At 40.1% G+C, this 22,317-nt stretch overlaps 1 protein-coding gene and 1 long non-coding RNA gene across 6 annotated transcripts in view; one reads left to right on the top strand and one right to left on the bottom strand.

The window, feature by feature from the left end:
- Window positions 1–887: 887 nt before the first annotated feature.
- Window positions 888–7,766, bottom strand: LOC107216414. The gene is made up of 3 exons (XR_001525526.1): window positions 7,526–7,766; window positions 1,765–1,926; window positions 888–1,143 (listed from the first exon to the last, which is right to left on the bottom strand). It is a non-coding gene; the product is annotated as an uncharacterized LOC107216414 (long non-coding RNA).
- Window positions 7,767–7,829: 63 nt separating this feature from the next.
- GALNT11 (polypeptide N-acetylgalactosaminyltransferase 11) overlaps window positions 7,830–22,317 on the top strand; it is a 46,658-nt gene continuing 32,170 nt past the window's right edge. Inside the window, exon 1 of one of the 5 annotated variants that reach the window (XM_015653451.1) lies at window positions 7,830–7,897. The gene's annotated coding sequence lies outside the window, so the exon portion shown is untranslated. Of the gene's footprint in view, window positions 7,898–7,955; window positions 7,978–14,688; window positions 14,779–15,254; window positions 15,352–18,462; window positions 18,575–22,317 lie in introns of those variants that run through there. The other 4 variants (XM_015653479.3, XM_015653459.3, XM_015653469.3 and 1 more) reach the window with 4 other exon arrangements.

Consider the following 22,317-nt stretch of genomic DNA (forward strand, 5'->3'; position numbering starts at 1 on the left):
GCTGACCCTTTCCCCAGTTGGATCCTCGTCACCATATGGGACCCCTGCTACTGAAAATATTACCTAAATCTGAGTATCTTACAGCTAATTCTTCTGATTGTAAATGGCAGTTAGATGCTAAATGGCATTGTTACCAGTCCCTCTTCTTCAGCTTTGTGTCCTTATGTAGCTTCCTGTACTTTTTACACTTTCTTATCCCCTGTCAATACTTCAGGTGTTCTGTCCTGGTGTTTTCTCCTGCTCTGACCATGTACAATATCTCAGCAGAAATACACCAGGGGGCATCTCACAGCTCACACAGAATTCCCTTGCTATTAACATGCTATTCCCCTAGAACAGCACAATGTCTATTCAGGATAGATTTCTGTGGTATTTATCTTTCAATTTCACCATTTTCCTCAGGCAGTTCACTTCTTTCAGAGCTTGACATTTTCAGATAGTGAAATAATGGTTTCCTCCAGTCATTCATTTAATTTAATAGGCCCCTGAATTGCCTTGAGCATTTTAATCATACCGATCTTTTCATGCTAAAATAAGGAGTAAATTTACATGTAACTGCACAGCTCTTGGGTACTGTATAGACCAATCAGAAGACTTATTTTTGTTTTCATTTATTGAAATAAAGTTTATGACACTTCTAAAACTTGCATTTTAGAAATACTGGTTTTTACAGCCTACTTTAACATATTTCTCTGGTAAGCCACAAGTTAATGGATCAACAAAGAGTACGTTGTTGATGGGGATTTTTTTTTTCTTGCTTTGCTTTCAATTTGCCTGGGAATTCTGAGAGAGGTCAGGCATTCCTGCTTGTAGTGATATTTAACTGCCCAAAAAGAAACTGTTTAGCTGCAAGTGGTTCTAGTCTAAAAAGATAAAGTAGGCACAGGTTGTGGAAGTAATAATTTTATCAACATATTGTACATAACAAATAAAGACATCAAGCAATAAATCCAGATTTATGGAGAGAGCACCTTGAGGGACAGTCATGTCTCCTAATTTTTGTCCTCTAAACTATAGGAATATAATTTCCTCTGCAGTTTCTCACATGTGCATAAGGTAGGAAACACAACTGCTCTCAAATTTCACATCTTCTTTGAAAAAACAGTGCAAAGATGAGGTTTACTGCAAACATATGTCAGGCCCCTGAAAAAGAAGAATGATTTAAAGTACAAGTTTGTAAATCACTGTCTGATTGTTCATGAAAATTGTTAAGTTGTGAATTTTTTTTAAGATGTGTTACTGAAACAGACAAGAAAGACAAATTGGAGGGGAGGGGCAGAAGAAAAAGGAGTACCACTCTGTGATTAAAATTGCTACAGAGAAGCAGGAATTATCCCCAGTTAGTAAGAAAGAGAATAATTTTATAAAACCAATGGGAAAAAGAAATCTAAAATGGAACTATGAATATTACTGGATAATCAGCCTTTCCTTATTACACATACATCCTTTTTATGCGTTTTTTAGTTCTAGGAAAGTGAAAGCCCATTCCTAAAAATGCAGAAAAACACCCTGTAGTATGAAAAAACAAAAAAGCATCCTGTTGTACAACAGATTTGGTGCTAGAGGCTGAGATATCTTTTGATGAAAGATTATACCTGCTGTGAGGAAAAAATTACCAAAAAAAAAACCCCTTTATAACAGAAATGCCAGAATTCAGGCTTGGAGTCCTAGTTTTAGTTTGAACTCTATCTAACCCCAGTTTATGTGACATAACTAAAGATTGTCAGACTGTTCAGGAAGTCTGAGTATTTCTCACATACTTACCTATGAAAATGACATTTTAGAAGTTTTCATCAAAACAGGAAGACAGAGTGATGCAACAGAAAAAGCACTGAAGGATTCACTTCTATTTTTTTTGTCTGCCACTGCTTTGTTGGATGACCTGGAACAAACAACTTCATCTTTCTGTGCTTAACTTCCACATCTCTAAAAAGAAGATAATGAGACTGAACTCCTCTGCAAATAAACTTTTTCCCTTCTCTTATCAGAGTTGAAAAAACGATGGAAGTAAACTCTTGGTAGAGCTGTAATATAGTTCACTGGTAAAAAGCCAATTCAATTATGAGACTTCTTGGGTTTATGGGATTGTTTTCATTCTCAAACTTTGCAAAACAGTCCAAAGTGGAAAAGAAATCAGCCCAGGCTGACTGGGCTCCAAAGCCTGTGAAGTGATCTGAGCACAGTTGAGCAACACTGGACAGAATGTTTAGTGAATTACTTCCCTCCACAGATTCCAAGGAAAGTTTTATTTCAGTAAAAAGAAATTCTAGAAAATGTAGCATCTCACTCCCAGATCTTAAGAGTGAGAACTTCTGAACATGAAAAACAGATGGAATTTAGTCAGCAACACCTCAAAGATAAAACACAACTTTTTCAATTCTGGAGAGACTCTACAGAAGAACTTAAACGTGTTAAGAAGTGCAGAAAAATAACAGCCTGGGCTGAAAAAGGACAAAAATTTGAAGAGAATTGAAGAGAGCATGACAATACTACTCTGTATGCTCAGTGCTGCAATTCCTTGCTAAGACAAAACTCTTTGCAAGATCCTTAGATCTGTGAATTCTCCCAGGCACTGTATGTCACACCACCGGCTCCTTCTTCATATTCCTGCAGATTTTAGGGCAACATCACACATGCTCATCATTCCAGCTTACTACTTGTTTCCTGCTTCATTACAATGGTTCATTGTAATACTTCATTATAATGGGTTAATATATTTAGCTGGTTTAGAGATCTTATCTGTGTCTTGTGTATGGGAAAAGGGAGAAAACCTGTTTCTTGTAACATATTAGTTTTGCTTGTTATTAGTTTTGTCTGTTTATTGTAACATATTAGGTTTGCTCTCATCTCTGTCTGAGCAGGATATTTGAGAGGTACAATGCTCTCCTGACACCAGCAATGCTAGAAGGAATTCTTTATTCCTTATTCTTTATTCTTTATTATTATTTATTGCACTGTCAAAGCATTCTGTCAATAAACAGCAAAGGTGCAGGAGCACAGCTGGTGCCCAATGAAGTTTGAAAAACGCTTTACAGCTTGTTCTAGGACATCCAAAAAAGAAACTCTTGAGCTTGCTGACTTGTTTTGTTAGAACTTTCATCAGCCTAAGAGGACAGCATTGGTGCTAAAAGTTTTGTATTTCTAACAAGAAAATGTAAATAATTTGAAGCTTGAGAGACTGAGGAAAAAACTCATTCAGCATTCCAAAACTCATTTAATTATCATCTAGCTTTTCTAGTTATCCTTCTTTTTGGTTTCTTTGCCCTGAATCTTAGCCTAAATTCTTCTTAGGCAAGTTGTGCTACTCTAACAAGACCTAACTGGTCTGATTCACAGATGACAGGGTGCAAAGCCTGTCATCAAACAAATTCATTCTGATTTCCCTTTGTGGGGGAGAAAAAAAAAAAAAATCTCTTTCAGCTACAGGATTTAATGGCTTAAGAATTTGCCATTCTGGGTGTCAGCAGAAGTATCTGTAGTTGCCCCAGAATTCTTGGCCACTGGGTATCTTCCAGTCTTAGGGAGTCATTAAGCTGTGTTCCAAGTGTCATTCCATATCCATGCACCATAATACAACACACTGTCACTAATCCTCCCCACAAGCCTCATTACCAACAGATCTGAGTATTTCAGGATGGCTTTTGATAAATAAGCTCTTGGATTCTTCCCCTAAATCAATACTTGCTGAATCAACTCACTGGTCTGACTAGCTAAGGAAACTTCAGGAAACAGCATTAAAAGCTAAGCATTATTCCCTCTGTACAGCCTGGCAAAGCCTACAAGTTCTGACACCTACACTGAAGTGTCCCCATGCCAATGTCTTCATCTGCATGCTAATTCCTCCTACAGTCGATAGAGAACTACTCAATACAGTTGATGAAGCAAAGAGCTACTCAGCTGTTCAGAATACACTGATCTAGCTGCCTTGAGGTGGTCTGAGCAGCTTGCTGTGCAACCTTGAGCAGGGTTCAGCTTGCCAACCATCTGTGCTCGGTGACAACTGTGGTGGACCGAAATATCAACAACTTCCACATAAGATTTCAGATAGAACAGGCATTTTTAGCATACCTGCTGCTTCTTGGAGCAGGAGGCCAGGTAGAAAACTCCTCAGTGCCTAAACTGGCACTCGATGCCTGCATTTATGTAACTAAATCCCACATTAATTCTCTGCTGAGTATAAGGGGAGCTTAGACATCTGGTTCACATGGAGACACCTACACACCGAAAACCAAATTTAGGTGCCTTAATCTGCTGGCTGAATTCACCCTTTTACTTGGAGATTTCCTCAGCTGGCAGCTGCATTAGCATTATGCTTAAGAGACTTCAATGGACATTTTTCTTATTTCCATTTCTAATCCACTCATGAGAACATTTATACTTTTGGCCTCTCCAATACACTTGTAGCAATTTACAACTGTAACTCTAGAGAAAACATACTTTCTTTTGCTTATTTTAAATTTATTGCCTGGAAATTTCACTCAGGATATCTAAATCTTATGCTGTAAGAAACACATAATTCACTTTCTCTCTTACAATAGATTTTTTGACCACTATCACATTCACATTCCTTCACAGAATTCCTTCAAAGTTAAACCATTCAAGCATATTCAAGTAAATTTTTAAAGTTTTTTTTTAAGGAAGCAATTCTGCATCTCCAGTAAGTTAATTGCTTTTCTCTCTACCTTTCTTGGTGCTTTAGGGAGAATTCCACACAATATTCAAGGTGTGCAAACATTTTTGATTTTGCAAATCTTTTCCATCTTGTTCTATTCTGGTCTCAGTGTACTGAATATCCTTTTTGCCTTTTCACCCACTCCAAAGCACAGAATTGATGCCTTCAATAGATGAGCCACAAGAGCTCCACAGATTCTTTCCTGAGTGCTCCTAATAAATTTAAGGGTATGTGGGATGATCTTGTGCTATGGGCTTTTCCTCCATGGTGGATAACAGTCTCTCCTATTCAGACATCTGTTTTTGCAAAACTATTTAGAATATAATCCCTTTGAGATCTCCACCCACTGTCAAATTTGATACACATGGTCCAAGATTTCAGAAGTACTTGAGAAGAGACAGCAGAACAGATAAACCCATATACATGTTCTGAGTTGTCATTTGACCTTATATCCTTGGGAAAGCAGGCAAAAAAAAACATGTCAAGTGGTCTTCAGCAAAAGTAACAATAGGAAGGAAGAGGTTTGAGAACAACCAGACAAATGTCCTGCTTCCTCAAACACTCCAAATAGAACTCTCCAGCACCTACAAGGGCTTTTCTATGCCACTCAAAACCAGAATCACTTAGAAATTCTACTGGGGAATGTGCAGACTGATTTCAGTCATAGACAGCCCATAGGCAAACAATTGTAACAGGAAAACACTGAAACAAATGCTAGTCCCCCCAATTATTGAAAGAATACTTGGAGTTTTCTCCAGTCTTCTCCATGACAGCTGGTCAACAAGCACTACACATCAGCTGGAGAAATTTGTTCTGAACAATCTGGATTTGTAAAAATAATACATATTAATTCTGTTTGGTTTAGGGGACATTTCCCTCCTTTTTCACAAAGTAGATGGCTCAATGTAGGAAAAGAGACAGGATTTAAAGAATAGCTTTTGTAGCTGACTGTCCATTTCTCTTGTGTAATTTCTGTGTCCAAGACATGACAACAACAAGAAATGAAATTTCAGTGAGTACATATGGGACCCAAATTTTGACCCCAACCCACACTGACACAGGATTACTTTGGGTTACGGCTTCTTGCCAGGACTTTTATATGAGTTCTTGCCTCTTGCTGAGAGCACATAGGAAGTGGGTCAATTAGTTAACACTAAGGAGTTATCACAGATCTTATTAAGCAATTGGGCTAGACAGATTATCATTATCAGGAATTTTGAGAAGTGAAACACGTCCCAAATACCTTACAGTAAATGACACTAAAAAGTATAGATTTATTAATTCTCTTAATAAAATGATAATCCAAGCACCAGGGAAATTCTTATCAATAAGAACTGATTAAATAGCTGGAATTACAAGGTGGGAAACAACTGGCCAAATTAGGACTTCCAGGCTAGTGTTTCTGCAGAAAACAGACAGCATATATGCTGAGCTGCTTTTACCTAAAAGAGCTTAACACACACTTGCAGTCCTTGGGTTAAATAATTATGAAAGAGGGATCAAAGGTGCATGTTAGCCATTATAAAGCAGAATTCTGAAAAGCTGTTTGATGGGGGGCTGACTGTGTGGCTATCTCATTTAACTGCACCTTGCTTTCATCCTGATCTCTGCTACCTCCTTACCATCCAACTACTAACCCCTCCACAGGCTGTAACTCCCTTTTCTCTCACTGCAGCTTCTGATTATGGATTGCCTTTTTGCCCTCTGTACTCTAATGCTCCAGCTCCAGCTCTTTGACAAGTTCTGGGTTCTGCTCTATTTTTGTTATTATAAAGCACCTTGCCATAATCTCTGGATACTGGGGGCAATATCCACCAAAGAATAGGGTTGGATGTGTCAACCCAGTTTAATTTCTACTTCAATAAAATAAAATCTGCCATGTGCCACTCAGGAGCTATAATTCTGTAATCTGGGTGTTTATAAAATAAGCTCCCAGTCCCGACTATGCCATGCAAATCTGAAAATGAGTTTGTTCTTAAACCTCACCAGGGTTTACAAACCCAACATGCCTTCCAGCTTCACCCCATCACCCTTTACCTGCCTGGAGAAACAAAACCTATCAAATCGGTCCAGCACAAAGATAGATCTGTGGTGTGGTGGGTTTAGAAAGCCAGTGGTTTGACCCTTTACTCTGGATATGAAAGATCTGAGGTTTCAGTATGACTCCCCACCTGTGAGGACGTAAATCTTGTCGCTATGGAAGCACATTAACTGCCAATCTCAGGTTACTTCAGTGTAGTTGTGACAGATTTTCCTCTGCTACGTCCCTCTTCCAGTTGAAGAAACCACCCCCTCACATTCCACACCGCAACTCAAGCTGTAGGGTGAGGGATCCAAGGCTGGTCAGCCCAGACATCTTCCATCAGCCTGACCTTTCCCTCCTCAAAGCTCCTGGATAAATACAGGGACTGGAGTATCTCTTTTATAAGATTTATAAGATTGCTCAAGTTGGTCCTGTTCAGTCTAAGGACTGAGAAGGGATCTCATTAATACTTATAAATATCTTACAGGTGGGTGCCAAGAGGACGGTGCTGGACTCTTTTTGGTGGTGCCCAGCAACAGGATAAGGAGCAATGGCCATAAACTAAAACACAAGAGGTTTATTTTCTAGATGAGTAAGACATTCTTTACATTGAGTGTGGCAGAGCACTGGAACAACTGCCCAGGAAGGTCACGGAGTCTCCCCTCTCTGGATCCAAATCCACCTGGACACATTCCTGTGTCACCAGCTCCATGTGAACCTGCCTTGGCAGAGTCGGGCAGGATGGGATCTCCAAAGAGCCTTTCCGACCCAAACAATTCTGTCCCAACTTCCAGGGGGCCATGTAGGGATGAAAAGCCCGAAACAAATACCTCGAGGGGCTGGAAAAGGCTCTGATCGTCACAAAGAGCTGCCAGACACCGTGTAAACCCAGTGCGATGAGACATACACAGCAAATCTGAGGGGAGGGAGTGAAAGCCGCACATCCAAAGCCCTGCACTCCTGATTCCCCTCACAGCTCGGAAAAAGGGACGCAGGCCACAGCCCCACAGCGCCTCGGCGATAGCCCTCAGGTCTCGCCATGTTCTCCGGCCGCCCCAGCCCTGCCTGTCATGGCGGCGGAGGAGGAGGAGGAGGAAGAGGAGGAGAATGGGGAGGAGAAGGAGGAGGAGGCAGCGGTCACATGGCGCCAGCGCCGCCACAGCGGGCGCCACAGCGGGCGAAGGGGTGATGCCACCGCCGCGGTGAGTGCGGGGTTGTGCGGGACACGGGCCGTGGTGGCGGCGTGAGGGGAGGCGGCCCCGGCGGGGGAACCGGCTCCGGGGTGAGGGGCAGCCCGGGGGTGCGGGTCGGGGCCAGCGGCGGTATCGGGCTCTCTGTACACCGTGGTGCTCGGTCTCGATGATCTCAGAGGTCTTTTCTAACCTAGTTGATTGTGTGATTCTGTTTTCCCGCCTGCCCTGTGGCAGCGGTTCCTGATCCCCAGAGGCTGGTCCGGTGCGGGGCTGCCCCGGTTCGGGTCTCGGGTGAGGTGGCAGCGGGAGGCTGCCCCGGCCGGGTCCCTGCCTGACCCGGGCCCTTGCTGAGAGCTCCTGGTTTAACCCGACCCCGGGGGGAGACCGAGGAGCTGCAGCGGGTTGTGCTGCACAAGATGAGAAATAACATAATTGCTGTTTCTTATAGTCTTTAAATGCATGTGAAGGCGCAGCAGCAGCTAGCCTGCAGGTTGACTGAAACTCTGCAAATCTGACCCGAAATGTGAGGATCGGTACGTCTTGGTGTTGCTGGCGCTGCTCCGGTCATTGATTCGTTTGTAGGGCGAGGTCAGGCATTGCTTTTTGGAGCGCTGTGTGATCCCGTGAAGTATTAAAGCTTTATTTTCTTCATGAGTGGGAAATTTATTTTCAAACCGTTTCCTCCCCCTTCCCCCACCCTCACCCTCCGCCCCCCCCTTGTTCTTCAGTATATACTTATACGCAACACTGAGGCTTCTCTCTTCCTTTTAGCAAATATATGCTATTCTTCGTGGCTGGTCTCCAGTTTTTCTAGTCAGTTCATTATTGCCATGTGGTATTTTTCTTTTTTTGTGCGTGTGTTAAAGCTTATAAGGAAAGCTGCAGCAGAACAAGCTGAAGCAAATGGACTGTTACAAAGTTACGTGCAAGGCAGAAGAAAGGTTCTCTGGTCCCTTGCTTGCAAGAAAACAGACTGATTGAGTAAGCCACCAAAAGCCCTGTGCTGCTGGCAGTGGGAGGCTTAGCAGGTCAGAATTCCCTGCTGTAATGTGGTACTGGAAGCAAACATTGTGTTTAGAATCCACCTTTCCAGACAGCTGTTTCACCTTTGTTCACTTTGTCACAGGTGTCAGCCTTAAAACTGCTGTCATAATTAGAACACTGATGCTCTCAATTATAGCATCTCTGTCAAGCTGTATCCTGAGTTGTTTTTCATATCAGTAGCAGGGAAGCTGCAGTAGACTCTACAGGACTTTAATATAATCAAAGTGCAGTCCCTACTTTTCTAAAGTAAAAAATAACATCTCATGACCTGGCTTTGTTGCTCTGCTGTAAACAATCAGTGTTTTCTCCATTTGGTCTAGAGTATTTGGAGCATTGCTTTCTGTTCGAAGGAAGGCTGAAATTTCTCAGTGCCAGCACAGTAACTCTGCAGTTGGGCAGGTTGTTAGCACTCTGCTAACATGCTTTGTTTTTCCCTGGAAAATGTATTTTGACATAAGATCAAATCCCTTCTCTTGTAAGAAAGAGTAGTCTGGTAGTCTATAAGTTATATGAAGTATTCTTGCATGCTTTATGAGATAGGATTTGCTTTTTTTCTTTCCTATGGATGCCATCTTAATAGGAAACTATTCCTGGGTAACTGATTAGCTTAAGCTGATCCAAGTGCAGGCTGTGCCCAGGAAAGGATGGTACCAACCTCTTCCTGACAGTATGTTTCTGCCATGCTGCCTTATAGAGAACCTCTAAATATGTGAAATAGTCCAGCTGGGATTCCTAGGCCTCATTTTAGAACAGCTTAAATGTCCAGGTGGTTCCAGATAAGAGGCTTTTGATTAACAAGCAATTGGCCTCCCCTGGTAGAACTGTCTCTGAAGAACTGCATGCATTCTGCATAAGCTTTTTCTCATCTCTGGGTAAGATAAGCTCCTGCAGAGTTTTAGGAGCTCTTCTGCAGCAGGGAAGGAAAGAAATAACAGTGCAGCTCTAATGAGCCTTCTTCTCCCAGCCTCAGATGAGGATGCCAGCAGGCGAAGTGGCATTTGTTCTGCTGGAAGAGAGTCTGACTGCGGATTTCAGGGCATGTGGCCCAGCTTCTACTATCTAATCACATTCTCAGAGGATGCAAATCAATACTGCATTATGTACAGGTGTAGCCCTGGATAGAGTTCCTGAAAAGCTTCTGTGTAACCATAGTTTATGAGAATGGGTGAGTCTGGTCATTTTCATAGTGATGTAAAATAACAGTGATTGAAGTGTGATTGAAGCACTTTAGGTGGCAGAAGTTCTGGAAACAGCAGGGCAAGGGGAATAAAGATAAATTATTGTATTTTGAAAATTTATCTACAAAAAATAGGCTTCCTCACAATAAGTGATAGAAACCCCATGGTTTTAATGGTAGGTATAGGGCATGTGTGTGGTGTGGGAGTCACATGGGTGAGGTTAGTAGTAGTAAAAGGTGGTAAAAGTGGGGATTTTGGATCTTCCAGTGAGAAAAAAACAGGGTACTAGAAGGGGTGGAGGTGGGGGAAAAGAACAGATGCAGGATGGTTCTTACATTACATTCCTGGAAGGTCCTCTAGAACAGTTGCAGTCTGAGCACCAGGCTGAGTTTGGCACTGTGGCAGCTGTGTGTTGATAACTTGAAGCAGAGAAGTAAAGGGAGACTTCCACTGAAGGGAAAAAGTAAAACTTCCAAGATTACAATCATTCCTTTCTATGACTGTTGCTTGTCAATTTCCTAAAGTGTTTGGTCTTCCTGATAGATGATAGTGCAGCTACAGGTATCCCCAAAATCAAGCAATTTCCTTTGGTACCATTAATTTTGGAGAGATGCTGGTTGCTGTTGCAGAATAAAAGTATGTTCTTGTATTTCAAGTGCAGAATTTGCTTGTTCTTTCTCAAAAAGTATTACAGAAGTGAAATCTGTTTCAATCCCCGTTAGAGTGTGGGAGGCAGATAAACTGTCCTTATCTAAGGTTGCTTTTCAAAACATATGGTGGTTTATGGAGATAAAAGCATTTGCTGTTGCAGCTGCTGTGTTAATGTATAAAGTAGTGTCAGTGGTAAGGTCTTGGATGTTAAAGCAGGATTTTGCAGCATGGGTAAAAGCATTTGTTCAGCTCTTTTTGTGTAAGAGTCAATAGTGTGCACCACAACCTTCAGCCATGTTCTAGCGTGTTTCTCATGTGAGTCACCATTGTGTAAGAATTAGTGTAAATGTTCTGCTTGAAAACTCTGTAAAAAGTAGAAATACATTGCAGCAAAAAAGGTGGAAAATTAGGAAGCTGATTGTACTGTTTAATTCAAAAATTGACTTCAAGTATACTAAATTTTTGGTATTTTGTTATAAGAACTTCTGAGCTCATTCCCCGAGATGTGAAAACATGCTAAATTAAACTGATGATGTTACTGAAATGCAGAGTATGGATTAAAGTGCCTGTAAACATGTGTTGTGTGTGTTGTATCTTACCCCTTTCTTATGCAGTCTGGCTTGGCAGCCTGATTCCTTTGCATGTTTGAAACTGGAACACAGTGCCTAGGGGTGAATCAGCTTTTCCACTGCTGACGCGGATTAGAGACCCCTGAGGTAGAATTTGGTGCTGCCTGCTCTGCCTGCTTTAGAGGGTGAGTAAGAAGTTGTGCAGGCCAGGGAGGAGTCCAGAGCTGCTACCCCATAGTGCTCACAAGTCTTTGATGAGTAAAATTCAGTTGTGAGCAGGCGATCTCTTGTGGTTTTCTGTCTTGTGGCAGTAGTAGCGTTGCAAGTTCTGCATTTCTGAGACTGAAGTTGGCTGTGACTGACAAGTTCTACCTTACCAGCTCTGCTACAGAGACTGTTCACATTTGGGCTCCAGCCTTTCCTGCCATGGAGCAGGACAAAAGTAACTCCTCTTGCTGCTCAAGAGGGAAGGAATATATACATGAATGGCTTTTTGGGGGCGACTGCCTACCTGCAATACCTTTTTGTTATTCCCAAGACTTCAACTACGAGGACATTGCACCATTTTAAAGTCAGATTTTAAATTGACAGGCTAAGCTAATAAACTTGCAGAGGCATGCTGAAAGGAAGGTACCTCAGTGAAGGGTTGCTATGTGCCAGACTGATTTAAGCAAATACTTAATGAATGTTAGAGGCATGTTCATGGAGGTCTTTTTAGTTTGTGTAAAACCATCCAAATGCTGCTTGGCTAAATGACACAGATTTTCTTGTGCAGACAAGGATTAAATTGGATGCTTTAAACCTTGGAGGTGGCCTTAATTAAAACACAGATACTTTTCCAGGAAGCACAAACTATCCTGGTTTGATTCAAAACCCCTTATGAATCAATCTTTGAAGGTATTTTGACTATTTTGCCAATTCCTCAAGCATAACATCAAGAACAAATGATGCCACTGTCTCTTTGACCCTTCCCATATTTTTTATTGAATATGTGTTCTAGAAGCATTTCTTTTAGTTTTCCATTTTCCTGGAATACCTAAATTTTGTCAGTTAGCATGAATCTCTTATCTCTGGTGTCAGCAGATGTCAAGACTCATCACCTATGAACCAAGAGATGGCCAAGTTCTGGATTGCACATTAACCTTCTGTGCAAGCAGAGTGTTCAGAGGTATGGCTCCTACTGAAGTGGAAAAATGTATTTTTGATCTGCTATTCATTTTGTTGCAACATCCTTTATTTCAACATCAAAATCCTGAGTATGTTTTCCCGTTAGAAACATTGGCAATAGATAAGTAGAAGAAAAGTGACCAAGAGGGGATGGAAAAGGAGTGGTGCACGACTCTTTCCTCAAAGGGATTTCTTATGAGAAGGAAAGACCACAGAGAAGGACTGAAACAATAAGAAAATTAATTTTTGGCATAACTCGTAGAAGTTTCCTGTCCTTATAGGCATTGTACAACATTTCTGCTAGTGACTTCTTTTAATCCAACAATTAAGGTATTTGTCTTAATGCATGCAAAGAGAGCCAAGACATTGAATTGCTGAGAATCTCATAAAAATCTGCAGCTGAACAAATACTTCAACCAGAGTGTCCCTTGGCTCAGTCTGGTACCTGTCCTGGTGCAGTCAATGAGTTGAAGAGAAAAGTAAGTTTATATCTTTAGGATTCCTCTCTTTTATTAATGTCTAGAGACATTTGTGAGAAGATAAATGACATAGAGAGAAATCCAAAGCAAGAAGATTGCAGAGTCTTGGTTTATCTCAGAATTTCTTACTGGGGAAAAATGAAAGATCCAAATGGCATGGATACTGTGGACTCTGTGCTAGAGCTTGAAGAGAAAAACTCCAAGTGATGTTGGTTTCTGGACATAAGAAATGCAGATGGACATTAAGATCAACTCATGCTTTTAGTATTTTTTCACTTCTTCTTTTTTTTTTTTAAACAATGACCATTAATCAACATGGAAAAACACAGGACATGGTACATTGAGGAAATCACTAAGATAGTGCCATCCTTAACAGCATGGAGAAATGCAGCAGGGTTAAGAACTCTGAGCACTTTAGCATGAGTTAAATATTTTCCTATTAGAAACGATCTAGTGATTTAAACTGTAACTTGTTTTAACCTCACATCTAATTCTGGGGCTATATTTTATCTATTGTTTATATTTTTGTTTGTTTCTGTTTGGTTTTTGTTGGTTTTTTTTTTAAACAAATCCTTATTGCTTATATCAGTTACTCAGACTTCATAAAGATGTTTAATCCTGAACAAAGTATTTTAATGTAAATTTCTGCCTATTGAAAAGGAAAACCCTGTAGAAAGAGAAATGAATTAGGTGATATGTAGGGAGTAGGCAGGGAGGTCTAGGAATTCTGTAATTGATGCTGCAGAATAAGGTGCAATGTAACAATTCTCATTAAGGCAGTTTCCAACTCTCTAGTACAAATGGTAACATACTTGCAGAGATTTTTCATTTTATATATGTTCAGGTAGAGTCTTAGGAAGTTTCCAGTGTCAGTTGGCAGATGTCTTTTGTGTATTTTTTTGTATCCAGCTGTTGACATCAGTACTGAGTTCTGCACACGTGGATGGTGGATGTGTTCTGGGAGCTACTGCAGAACCTGTGCCAAGTGCAATTTCCATGGCTGCTTTAAAACAGACTGGTCAACTCCACTTTTTACCACTGTCCCACTCAAAAGTCCTTCAGTGAGGTCTGTTTTGTTGACAGATTTGCTGCCAGCTTTTTTTATTTTTGTCAGGAGGGTTGCACAAATGAGGCCTGAATTTATTTTTTTGTCATTTTTTTAAGAATTAGAAAATGTGTTTTCACTTTCCTTGTAAAAGACTAGAAAAAAAGCCCAAAGCACTTTTGATGAAAATTTCTGAAGATGAACAGAAAACACACCTAGAAAATTTCTGTCGAAATCTGAGAATATTATGAAGTTCCTAGTGATTTAGAAAATGAGGAGTAAGGGAATTTTTATACAACTTAATGATCATTTTCTCTAGCATTACTGTGGTCTAGTCATGATGAATGTTACTGATTGATTATGTGAGTGGCAGGAAGATGGCCATGTGTATATGGCCAAATCCATGGATTGATATATAGATCATGCATCAGCTGAAAAAACCCCAAAACAACGTAATAAAAGAGATATGAAAAACAATTAAAACCAGAACAATATATTGATGATTTTGGGGCAGTGAATGCAGACAAATGAGTATGTGCAGCATTGGTGTCCTCAGAGTCATCCAAACGGGCCTGTTTTCCTACAGAAACCTGTGCTTGTTACCCCATTCCCAGTCAGGACTCACAAGCAGCAAAGTGTTAAGTTTCTGGCTCAGCGGCTCATTGTTCACTGGGAATGAAGACACGCTGCTGCTGCAGTCAATGTGCTCTCCCTGTGTAACCTTGCTCTGCTTTAGTGCCGACTCTTCTGGAAAAAGGTGAGGGTTCTACAGTTCAGTTGTTCCCGTAGAAGTGTCACTAATCCAATTATTGTGTATGAATCTGCATTTTCGTTGTTATTTCGGTGAGCTTTACAGATATAAACTGTGAGGAACAGCTGAGCAGATTTTAAATGTTTAGAAAAGGTATTAAGCAGCTTATTTGTGTGTAGTTGACCTTGCAAACTCTCTTACATTCTGCATTTATATATAGTGCTGAAGGGTTATTAAACTAGTATTTAGATGCATGGATCTTTAACGTGAGAGAGATGCCATGAAGAGGAACTTGCGGGGTGTTTAACCTTGCTGTTTTCTAAGCTCTATGGAAAGGAAGGGGCTGTATTAAAAAATGCATTGCAGCTTTCTTTGGAGACATTCTGGCTTCTTTCAGAGCTGGTTTTACTGATGAAAAGAAAATCTTACTGTTTGAATTAGAAGAAAGTATTTATTAGCAACAAAAAAGGCTGAAGGTATTTTTAGGACTCCGGGAATGGCATGACATGTATTTGTGTGCCAGATGGCTTAAAGGAACATCCAGCTCAGCAGCCTACGGAGCGTTTGTCAGGGGGATAGGTAAGAATTTCTTTCTTATAACTGTGCTTTGGGAAATAAGCTTTTTTTTTGGAGGGGAATGAGGACACTGCAGCAGCATGAAACTGTGTACTGTATAGTACTTATTTACCCAGAACTGAGAACTAGGATATTGGTAAACTTGTATTTCTTATCCAATATTCCTTGTTTTCTCTAATCAGGCTGGACTATTATGTTACTTTTTCTGTTGCACAGTGTGGTTGTAACTAAAACTGGTTTTCTTTTCAGCTGTTTGTTGACAAGAGATCCTGATTTACAAAAGTTTTCTTTCCAAAACTTATAACTGTTTTTTCCATTAAAATTGTGTCTTTAAATTAGCAAGTGAAATACTCTCACTTCATGGAGTGGAGTAATATGTGGGGAGAAAGGAATCCTCTATCAATTAGGGAAAAACCCGATATGTTTTGTTGTTGACAAAGAAGTGGAAGGTGTTACTGCAGAAGATACTTGAACATTTTTTTAAGGGTGCTTTTTTTTTTGAAATGCAAGTAGGTAAAGGAAGAATCTCACATTTTTATTATAAAAAAGCCAGTGTTTGCATACACTCTGGAATGGCAGCCTGATAAGTAAAGCTTTTCTACTGGAGTTGAGAAATTCCAAAAAGCTTGATAGGCAAATTTCCCTTCCTAGCGGAGGTGTTTCAGTGTATAGTTCACAGATTTGAAAACAATACTGTGCAATATTTAGACATCTCTGGTTAAAGCCCAAAAACTGAAGTGCAAATCGGTATATGAATGAGTCATTTGACGCTTGAAAAATAGTGAGGGCTAAGAACGTAAAGACTTAACAAGATGAATTTTAAAATTTGTCCTAAAACACTTCAAGCTTGTCAGACTTCATATACTCAGAATATAGTTTCATAGGTCTTCAACAATTCTTGCAACTAATCTATGTTGCTTTCTTTATCTTTAAAATATAATGAATATTATTGGTGTTTTAATGATATGTTAAGTGTTGCGCAAGATTTTGTATTCATTCCAGGAGGATTTATTTTAGGTGGTATGACATGGATTTGTATATCTGTGCTGAAATGACTAAACTGTTAGCTCTCAAAGCTTTGAAAGTTGAATTTAGAAGGGACTTGCAGAGGCTAATTAAAAATAGATCTTAATGTGTCATCTCATTAAAATGAATGGAAACAGTGGTCTTATGCAAGAGGACAGCCTATGGTCCACAGGATACTTATGTGAATGAGTGTTGGTGTGACTGAACATTAACATGATTTAACATTAGTCTTGTTTTTTTGTTCTTTCTCCTTCCTACCTTGCACCTTACTAAAAAGCCTGTGTCTGTTTTCTTGGCAACATCCCTGTAGATAGCAACAGGCTGCTATTTTAGTTTTCATCCCAAAGCTGTCTCTTCTGCAGGCTGAAGGAGCCCAGCATCCAGAGTTCTCACAGGGCAAGTGTTCCAGCCTGTGGCCATCTTGGTGGCCTTTAACTGACCTCACTCCAGTTTCCTGATGTCTGTCTTGTACTGGCAAATCCCTCCCTGGGTGCTGTCCTCTGCCTGTGGTCACAGGGAGATGTGGAACTGCACCCCTGGGTCAGCTGCCTTGCTCCTGTGGGTCCATCCCTCAGCTCTCCTTGCTGCAGGGCTGTGCTCTGGCTCTGGCTTAGCCAGACCTTGGCTGGTCCTTGTCTGCAGAGCTGTTCCTCAGGCTGTGCCAGCAGCCACAGTTTGTCTGTCCCAGGTGCAGGACTTGGCATCTATCCTTGCTGAATGTCACAATTTAGTTTCCTGTAGGCCCAGCCTACCTTTACATGAGTAGTTACCTGCTTGTATTCTGTCAAAAAAAAGACAATTCATAAAGTGAAATCACCCATCCCTCTGTAAGGTCAAAAATTAATGGTGGTTTTTAATTAAAGACAGAATGGTAGGTAGATCCAATTTAGTGATAAAACAATCCTATAGGAGGGTTTTTAAAGAAGGAGTTAAATTGGCTCAATGCTTAGATTCTGGAGCACATGAAACACTTTTATTTGGAAGTGTCTGTTACTTTTCCTCTGGCTGTATGTTAGTGGTTGTTGCTCCTGGTGATATGTGTTGGATCTGAAACAAAAGCTGCCCGAGGTGTGCCTTTTTCATCTTGTTGGTCTATTAACTCTGACTTGCCCTGAAGAGAGAGATTCTAATGGAAAGGTTGCATGGAAAAAAATAATTCTTGAGCAAGTGCAGGAGGTGTGTGAATAGCATCTCTGTGATGATATGTCTTATTGCAGTACTGCTTCTTCCTAATTTGGCCTCTGTTCATTGCACTGTTAGTGCTGTTGTTTGATAGTGATTCAACCAGTAAAATGGAAAGCCTGTTCATGGGTATCTATAACATCTTGGAGGCCAAGAAATGTAGGAAGAGTTAAGGCTATTAGAAGAGCAAACTTGCATTCGTGAGTAATGTTGTTTTATATTCTTATATTCTGCTCCCCACAAAAAATAAGAAAGTAAAAATTAGAAGCATCTATAGAAGGTCATGAAGCAAATTATCCAAATAATCTATAGAAAGATAAAGTAGTTTAATGATTTATTTTTCTTCTGGAATTCTCTTTAAAAATGAAGATTTTATACATCTGTTCCTTGCCTCAGTATGGTTCCAAAATACACAGGTAGTCTTGCAGGGGACTTGGGTAGTATGAGTTGTATATCTGTCTTTTCCTGATTTTTTTTTTTTTAGAGAAAAAGCTGTTCTTGGAAAAACTACAAGCAGACTTTAAGGTTTTCTCAAATAATTTTTACTCCTATTTCAAAAATCTTGAGGTTAGTCTGATCCTCTGTTTGACCTCTGACAAACATGAGTTTTGGCACAGTTATGAAATATCTACTCATACGGTGTGTTTACTAAACTGTTGAGGTTAATCCAAGCAGATGTCAGTGCTTAAGCAGTGGCAGGTCATAGAGTCTGTAGCAAATATTGCTCTTTAAGCCAAAATATTGTGGATTGTGGTTGACATTTTTTGCTTCCTTTAAAGATATCAAAGGCCAACACATTGGGCCAGTGTTACTGAGAGCTGCACAAGTTACTAACAACAAACCCTTCTGGGCTGTGGAGGAGAACACAGTTGTATCCTTGTTGGGCCAGTTATTAAATGAATGTAAATATTCCTGGGCTTGCTGTATGAAATTAATGTCATGGTAGTGGTGTAAGGCTGATAAAAGAAGCTGCTGTGACATGAAAAGCACAGTGAGTACTGCAGCTCAGGTCTGGCAGGTAAGCTCCTGGAGAGTTTTCCAGCTTTGTAATTGATTGAATTTAAGAGACTTTTACTGAATCACTTATTTTTAACCTTTATAACCTTTTAAAAAAATCTATTATTTACTTGTGCAAAGAACTGAGACTTATGTACTGGAATTTGTGAAAATTAGCAATATTTTACTCCTGGCATTTCTGGTATGTGGGTCTGCAAACTCAGTTTCAAGGCTTTTTCCAAAGGAAAATTGTCATACAATAAATATATGAAAGTCAAGTAGAGCAACAAGAGAGACACTGGAAGGCTGAATATTTGGTTAGAAACTCTCAGAATACTGTTCCTTTCAGTCTTGGTCTCTTTTGAGCTCATGCTGATGGAGGCAGCTTCTGTGATGTGTTTTTTCCTTTCTTGCCTCCAAACTGGGTTGTAATTTCCTGATGTAGGAGATACTGCCACCTTGGATGATTTGTGTTTGTTATGTTGAAGTGTCTCTGGATGCCTGAGTACACCAGAGTGAACACAGTGAACTCCATGCATCTCTAGGGCATGGGAATGAGTGCCTGTAAAATACTTAAAGGTGTTATCATTTATTACTTGCTCTGGAAGCTCCTATCTTGCCAAGGGAAAGAAAATGCCTTCTATTTATTCTGGATGTTCTTTACTTACTTGAGTTTTTTGGAAAGGAGAATTGTTTGAGGTGATATTTTACTTTTGGCAGCGGTACTGCTCTTCAGAAAAGAAGGGGAGATGCATGGTAGACCCTCAAGCCTAGTCTCTTTCCAAGAAAAATTGTCAGGAACTGTATTGTGAAACAATTCTTCTGTCTATGTTTAAATAATGGGTTATTCTTTTGTGGCATTTAGTATTTTTGTTTGCACTTGAATAAATAAATAGAAAAGGGTTTCAACTGTACAGTCCAAATAGCAATTTATTGGTGACTGGACACATTGTTACAGTATTGCATAGGTGAAAATTATTCTTATGAGCCCATTGGTTATCTGAATAATACAATTCTGCTTTTTTTTTATTTCAGTTGTTTTTATCTAGCGGTTCAAACCTGCCAGCTGTGCTTGAATTAGCAGAGCTTTAGGCTATTGAGTTAAAAATATATATAATCTCATTTTTTCATGCAACATGTGTCAGGGCTGAGAAGGATCCTAATACTTTGGATTTGAAAGGCATGTCCTTTGTATCTCCTGTATTCAGGAACAGGTTTTCTCTATTTCAGAAAAGAAAAAAAAAATTGAGGAAGAAATAAAGAAGGATTTGGCTTTTCTTAAGTTTTAAAATCCTGCTTGGAGAAACCAACTGGGTTTCTGGATGGATGTTTAAGACATTCATCAAGGTATTATGAATACCTTGGCTGAGATAGTTTTTGGGCAAATTGGGAAAATGCATTTCCTAGAAGACTTCACAACTCTGGAGTGCAAAGGAGTCTGGACAGAGTAAGACTTTTATTCACTGTGTGTACATGGAAGGAGGTCATGGATAAGGAGATGGCTGAGATAAGAATCAAGGGTTGAGTGTCAGCCTCTGTGAACTGAATGTTTCCTCCTGTGTCCTTGTGCCCAGCTGCAGACTCCTCCTCTCCTTCACCCTCTGGTACTTATCAAAATGGTTATTTTTTGTTGCACACTGAAATGAGTGGAGGGATTCTTGTTCCTTGGTATGTTGAAGAGGGGAAAAGATACATTCATGATTGTGATTTGTATGCATAAAAATGTAGGGCTGGAAAGGTTCTCTTGTTTCCTCAGGGCAGATCCAAAGCAGACTGACATGGCCAAAGACATGGAAACCTCTGGCCTAAAGCATATCTGTAAAAAGTCAGTCAGACTAAAACTGTCAAAAATAGGAGTGTGCAGCTCTGACACAGATTGTGATTCTGTCTGATTAAATGGTAGAAGTGGTTGAAATCCAAAGGACGGTGTTTGTGTAAATACATATGTGTTGGTGAATAAAGTCAACTGATAAGCCTCAATGTGCTTTTCATGCACAGGGTTAACTTTTTTTTTTCCATTCTGCTTTCAGAATTATCTACATAGTGAGTCTGTATTTTCCTGCCAAATAAATTACCAAATGTCTTGGTTGAATAGCAAGGTACTGAACGGGCACAGGCTGTGATTTGTGGGGGTTTGGCATTCTGTTTAAATGCAGTATTTCCACATCTTTATCATTTTACAAAATGCTGGAATAGTGAAGGAGAGGAAAAGGTGAAGCAGATCTAGCAAAGATCAGGTGGAAATAATACTTGGTTTATTTGGTTTTGGTGACTGCATTTGTTACTTTTGTAGCAGTAGCCAAGCATGAGCTTTTAGCCTGGTCAGAGATGGAAGGGATGTACAGCAATGTCTTCACTCTGGTGATTAGTAATTTATCCCTTCCTCTTTAATCTGAGTGTACCTGATGTCAGTCACAGCAAACTTTAACCTTACAGTGGCTGGAAGTACCACAGCAGCAGGTGTAGCTGTGAACTATGAAAGACATGCAAGGAACTAGGGGAATATTTAACCTGTGAGGAATTCTCTGTATGCCTGTCTTCTGACTGTTACCAGAGATAGAATAGATTATGTTAGTTTTTTATGCAAGCTGCAGTGTAGTTTCATCCTTAAACAACTCTGAAATGAAAAGGTTCCTTCTCTGTTACAGTAATTTTTATCTTACTAGGACAGTTCTGTCCCAAAGTGTCAGGGCATGTTAGGATTGTCCATCTGTGTTACCATAGTGAATGGAAAAACACCTCGAGCAGTTTTTGAGGAGCAGTGTGTTAGGATTGGACAAATCTTACAGCAGATGACCTTCTGGTGGCCATGCAAAAAGAACCTGGCAAGCACCCAGGTCCTCTTTTATGGAGAAGCAGTAATTGTCTGCAGACTGCCATGCAAGAAGAATTATTATAATGAGAGGCTATAACTGTTTATCTGCTCTTGCTCCTCTGCAGCCTCACATGCGTTTTCTGAGCCAGGGTTCACCTTGTGTTACTTGTGTTAGCACAGGGCGCGAGGCACTGGGGATTGGTCATCTTCTCTAACTGGTAAACCTATTCTGCTAGCGAAAATGAGGATTTTCTTCAATCATTTCTGCCCCAGAGCATTCTGTGCCTGACTAATTTCATGGCTTTGCTGTTAAGCAGAGAGATTTCTGTGTGAAAGTGTTAGAGAGAGAGCCTATTTCACAGAGAGCACAATTCATCTGTATGCACAGGGTCAGCCTGAGATTTAAACCCTTTTTAAGCTCCTTGGGCTCAACTGCTCCGTAGATTGCTGCCTTGCAGAAGTGAGGGAGTTTGACATGGTAAGAACAATGGGTAAATTATTTCTGAGGAGAGTGTGTTTTGGTATTTTGATTTACTCTATGGATATTTTATTCTTGGGAGATGATGACCTACTGCAGTCTGGGAAGTGTAAGTTTGAATTTTGACAGATCTTCTTTTTGGATGCAAGTCACTAAGGAGTCAGAATTACATATCCAAAGTAAATGGTGTCTTTATAATGTTCTTTGGGATCATTAAGAGCTTCTACCTTTATTTAATCGTTTCCCATGTCAAGAAGGAATAATTTGTTTATACTCATAAATGTTCTTGTTTGTTCTTTGCCAGACTGACCTGAAAACTTCTGGTAGTTTCTGACTTTCTGAGTAGTTTGAAAAGTGCATTAGCATATATTATTGACTCCCACCCCAATATTTGTTTTCTTAAAATAGAAGTTTTGCAAATGAAAGGTTATTGAATTATTTAATGACTTTTTGTTACTGTGCAAAGAATTTG

This window comes from Parus major, chromosome 2 (assembly GCF_001522545.3).
Source record: "Parus major isolate Abel chromosome 2, Parus_major1.1, whole genome shotgun sequence".
Taxonomy (NCBI): domain Eukaryota; kingdom Metazoa; phylum Chordata; class Aves; order Passeriformes; family Paridae; genus Parus; species Parus major.